Below are 6,000 nucleotides of genomic sequence, written 5' to 3'. Positions count from 1 at the left end.
TTTTTTTTAACAACCACTGTCAGGCCTTTATTGAGGAATGGCACAGTGGATGGCAGTCTGGATTCGGTGAGCATCATGGTCCCAGGATCAATCATTCATTACAGCTTGGGGCGTTCTTTGTCCTGCAACTAGAACAGGGTTCACATACATAGGAGGAGACTCCGCAGAGTCCCACTATGAGAAAGATGAGGAAACCACACATCCTAAAGAGAAGCAGAAAGGTCAGAAGCAGGACCTTCCACGTGGCTCATCGGTTGCTGGGCAGGGCTGAAGGTCGTAAGCATCGCTCAGGCCATCACCGTCCTGCTTCATGGGCGAGGGGAGGCCATGAACCAATTTGGGAACCGATAGCAGGTATAGATTGAGCAGGGGCTAACTGAAGTACCCACAGCAGTGATGACCATGTGAAGATGCAGTCATGCCTACCAGACCAGAACTGTCCCCTGCAACCGCCTCTTTTGAATCTAGGTGACGGCACGTTTCAAGTGAATGTAACACTGGTGACCCTAACCCAGCGGCTCTGCTGGGTCTGCACCAGCTCCAGCAAGAGGGAGTCAACTTTTCACTCCAGCTATACAAGTCTTATGCTGCATGTGCTCTGCCAAATTTATACCCTGCCCTTCTTTCAAGATCCCTAAAGCTTTTGCAGTCCTTCTGATCATTGATAAATGTTCCTGTTGCTCACCTCCTACAGCCCTCGTGGCCCACACCACTCATTTTATGTATGCATTCAACAAACATTAATTGAGTGCCTACTATCTGCAAGACACTGCAGATTTAGGGTGCAACTGTGAACAAAAAAGATAAAATCACCACCCCTCATGGAACTCACTGTCTAACGGTGACAAAGCATTAAACAAAAGTTCTCACAAGTGTATGCATGTATGTGTGTGTGTGTGTGTGTGTGTGTGTGTCTGTTTAAGTACAAATCAAGATGCATGCTGTGAAGAGAAACTATAGAGCATCTAGAATAGAATGTTCTAGACATATTTTCTTGACTATTCCAATTTCATCATAAACTCCTTGAGCATAGAAACTGTAGTTTATGTCATATAGTTAAACTCAGAACCTAGCCCATAGAACATAAGAGTAGATGTTTATTAAAGATGATGGTGTGATGCAGGAGACAGGACTGTTGGAGGATGACCCTAAAGTACCAGGAACTGAAGAAACTATACTTCTCTTTGCATCCTGGAAAAAAAAAAAAAATGAAAGAAATCTATGCCTAGTGCAGAGGTGCACATCTGTAATCCCAACAACTCAGGAGGCTGAGGCAGGAGGATCACAAGTTTGAGGCCAGCCTTGGCAACTTGGCAAGACCCTGTCTCAAAGTGAAAAATAGAAAGGACTGAAATGTAGCTCAGTGGTAAAGTGCTCCTGGGTTCAATCCTCAGTATAAGAAGGAAGGAAGAAAGAGAAAGGAAAAAAAGCTATAGAATGTACTCTTACTGTGTTGGCATAAAAACACAAGGAACCATTTCTGGTGTTCTTTTTCTCTGGCAGGGATCTGAAGGGGGTTTGGAACTACCTATCTACTTTCTCCCCATGTACATTCACTTTCCTTCTCTTTCCACATTATCATTTTCTAGGATCATGCAGAGTGGTGTGCAATTAAATGTTTGTTTACCAAATGACTCTAAAACAAGCAAACAGATTCCAATTTCTGTGGTGTAAGTACTCATATGGCTGATTTAAAACTATCAACATTCTGTTCCTAAGCAGGGATGAGAAGAAATGCACAGTAGCACACTTTTTAAATACCATACTGATACAGCAGACATAAACAATCTTGGAGCATGGTTAGTAGTAGAGAATTAGAAGGTGATGAATTTTAAGTATTTACGATTTTTGGACATGTGCACTTTATTTAATTATACTTTTTATTCAACTTTTAATAGTGGTTATGTTTAAAATTGACTTATGAAACTCTTAAAAGTTCAACACCTGGCCCCCAGGAGATGGTGTGAGACACCTCTAGCACTGACATACAGCTTAACAGACCCGTATATGTCCCAGATGGAACCAATGGTGCTAAACTGGGTCTTTAGTTTGATAAAGGGGAAAAAGTAAAGTCGGATCTGCTAACTGACCCCCAAAGCCCTTCTCTAGCTCTGGAGAATAACTGAGAGTCACACTGAAAGCTTCAGTGTAGTAATATTACGTTAGCTGACACAAAACCCATTCCTGAACACCTTCTCCCTTTCTGCCTCTATAAAACGTTGGAAAAGCTAAATACTATTTTCTGAACTTCCCCTGAGGCAGAATTGCCAATGAGACCCAAGAAGTGCCAGGACATAATTAGTGGTCTGGAAAAGCGTTTTACTTTTCTGATAAAAGGAATAGATGGGTCTCTTGCCTTTCCTCTCTGTCTCAGATATGAATGTGATCTCTGGAGTTGCAGCAACTATTTTGAAAACATGAGGCAACAAACATGAGGAGAAAGCCAAGAGAATTGAGAGCTTCTGGCCAGGAGTTTAGTGGACTCCTCAATTAAAACGAAAGCAGCAGATTCCGGCAGCAGATTTACTGTTAGGTGAGGGGGAAAGCTCTTGTTTTTCTAGGTTTCTATGTTGAGTTTTCTGTTATTTATAGACAAAATCATTCCTACCCTGTACACACAGAAGTTTCCCCTGTTCTGGCTCCTATTCCCCTAAGAGCTGGAGAAGGAATAAGAGGAAAAGCAACTGACGTGCTGAGCATCATGCTGAAGTTTTCACACTTCATTCTCTTTACGTTTCACAACAACACTGTGAGAGATGACATTTCTAAAAATGTCTAATTTGCCATAACTCGTCACACTTTGTTTTTAAGGGAGATGTGACAGCACTGCAATTATGCGGACCTTGGGAAATGAATTTCAGAGTAAATTTGCAAAGGTTTGAACACACACCCTTTTGCAGAAAGTTAAAAGCACCCCATGCAGACACGTCTCTGGGTCAGCTGTGCCCTGCTGCAGGATGACAGCTGTGGCCCTCACACCCACCTTCTGCCACGTAACCAGGAACCTTCAGTTTGGTTGACAAAAGCCCGGAATGTCTTTCCCTTCATCAAAGTTGATTTGGGTTTCGAGATTAAGAAACGGTCTACCCCTGGGTGGTGGCATCCACTGAGGGGGACGAGGCAGTGGTACTTTGTGCATGAGGTGCTCAGACACCTGTGTCCTCTGAGGTCTAGAACTCTTCTAGCTGGAGTCAGGGGAGAGGAGAAACTGCACTTCTGCAACCAGCCAAGCAGGACTGAGAAATCCCTGAGCCTGCATTAGGCATGGAAGGTGGAGGAGTCAGAGGACCAAGAAAGTACAGAAGGCAACAAGAGAGAGGAGGGGCAGGGGACAGAATACCGACCATGGAAATTATATAAACAGCAAAGAATGCACTCTGTCTCCAGTAGCAGAATCCCTGCCATTCCACCATATTTAGCCATGTTGGGGAGGCGGGTATTGAGAGTCTACCAGGCCCTAGATGTGTAGCAGCAGCAAGGTATTAAGCAGATGTGGTTTTTGCTCTCATGAAGTTTATAGTCTGGTAAGGAAAACTGACAGTTACAACAAATTACAATAAAGTGAGATGGGAATTGTAATACGTGATTGACAGTATTTATGTTCCTTCTCCTCTCTGTTATGGTGTTACTATGTGATGAAATGGAATAAAGAAAACAGAGGATAACTACAGTTGGTGACCCCTGTTTACTTCAGGTACAAATATTTTTAAGTTAGGTGCTCTTGGGTAAATCCCTTTACCCTCTCAAACAATTTTTTTTTTCCTTTAAAATGATGTCAGACTAGCCAGGCCTATAATCCCAGCGACTTGGGAGGCTGAGGCAGGAGGATCGCAGTTTCAAAGCCAGCCTCAGCCACCTAGTGAGGTCCTAAGCAACTCAGTGAGACCCTGTCTCTAAATTAAATATAAAAAAGGGCTGGGGATGTGGCTCAGTGGTTAAGCACCCCTGGGTTCAATCCTCAGTACCAAAAAATAAAAATAAAAAAGAAGTCAAACTAGATCACTATGATTCCATTATTTATATTCAAAAGAGTAGTGGTAACTTCTAAGAATGGCTCTCACCCTTTCTGTAATTGCCCCATTTAAACAAGTGCCATTCATTTGGTAGGGGCTGAGGATGTGGCTCAGTTGGTACAGCACCTGCCTAACAAGTGTGAGGCCCTGGGTTTGATTCCTCGCACCGCCAAAAATAACTAGATGAAGAATTTTAAAAAGTGTTCATCAGTGTGTCCCAAATTTCTTTCAAGAAGCACACTACTTCCTGAGCTTTTCCTCCCTCTACACGATTTGGCTTCTCAGGCCCCCCTCAGGCCCATATCTGAGGCTAGTCAGTTTGCTGCTGGTAATACCAACATTCCACAGCAAGCCTAGGTCTTTGGAACTGAGACCTGGATTCTTCTAGGTAAGGACATTTTCTGAACAGTAACTCTTTTCTTTTTCTCCCAATTTGGGAATCAAACCCAGGACCTCACACATGGTAGGCAAATGCTGTACCAATAAGCTATATTGCCAACCCTTTTAAAAGTTTTGTTTTGAGACAGGGTCTCACTAAGTTGCCAAGGCTGACCTTGCATTTGCAATCCTCCTGGTTCAGACTCCCAAGCAGCTGATTTTAAGTGTGTCCCCACGCCCACCAGAACAGCAATTCCTAACCCAAAGTCTTAAATACCTTGGAGAGCAAGTTTACAGAATTCCAGGACCACCCTTACTACATGCCAAAAAATATTTGCAAAATTTGCAGTCTGTGTGTGTGCGCGTGCGTGCGCATGTGTGCTCGTGTGTTTTCAGGGAAATAAAAAACGTCTGCAGAGTTCATCAGATCTTCAGAGGTGCCCATAATCTCCAAAGAATTTGATATGATCTTTATAATAACGATCTCTCTGTCCTCTGAATTCCTGTGGCGCTTGTAACTTCCCTCTCCTCCTGCAGGGATTCCCATCTCTCCTATCAGACGATTACTTCCTTAGGGGAAGAGACTAGCTTATTGAAACAATAAACTACAGAGAAAAATGAAATGGACTCTGGAGTGAGATAGACTCAGTTCTGCCACTTCAGTATGTGATCTGAGACAAGTTACTTAACTTTCAGACTACTATTTTGTCTGAGCTCCTTTCTGTTCTTCTGCAGACACATCTCCCCTGTCCTAGGAAGAGGGGAGGGCATGAAATTTGGTTTAAATTAATCATGGTGCTCATATTCCCAGTCAAAGACAGGGGCAGCATAGGGGCTGGCTTTTGATGGGCTCTCTCCAGAATTTTGCAAAGTGGGCCTGGCCAGAGTAACTCTCAGGTTGCAGAGTAGTGGTGGTTTGGGGTTAGGGCGGGGAGGCGAGCGGGTAAGCTGTGCCCATTTGTCTAAAAAGGAATAAACTGAATAAATATGGAAGCAGAGATAGGAAAAAAAAAACCTTGTCAATTTCTTTGTTGCGGTCTTCTCAGTTACACAAATCAATAAACACTCTCTCCTTTAATCAAGTTTGAGTTTAATCTCTGTCACATGCAACCAGAGTAGAGTAGGGGTCGTAACACTTCCCCCTCAGATGTTGTGTAAATAAAATGACATCTAGTGAGGAATCTAGCCTGTGACTACTCTGTCCCAACAGGCCCTACTTATTTGTTCATCCATGTGTCACTATCACCATGGAACACCAAGGACATAGGCCGTTACTAGGTTTGCTTTGAGGAGGAAGAAAAAAAGTGATGAACTGATTTGAGAAACGCTGGTTAAACAAATTCTTTCCCAAGGGACTTTCCAGTCTCCACTTTTCTCATTTGCATCATGAATGCTCAGCTAAGCAAAGTAAATATGACCATGCAACCTTATGTCAAGGAGGATCCGTGAACACATCTTAGCAACTGCTCTTTACATAGCTCATTCTGTGGCTGTGCTGGGGCACACAGTGCTCCAGTGGGAGGGACTATCGTCCCGTTCCTTTTCTACTTGAGCAAAAGTCTGAGTGGTTCCCATACCAGTTCTGACTACCACTAGCTGGGGGATTGGA

The sequence above is a fragment of the Sciurus vulgaris genome, assembly GCF_902686455.1.
Source record: "Sciurus vulgaris genome assembly, chromosome: 1".
In the NCBI taxonomy this organism is placed as follows: domain Eukaryota; kingdom Metazoa; phylum Chordata; class Mammalia; order Rodentia; family Sciuridae; genus Sciurus; species Sciurus vulgaris.
Note: the sequence above shows the minus strand (reverse complement) of the source record.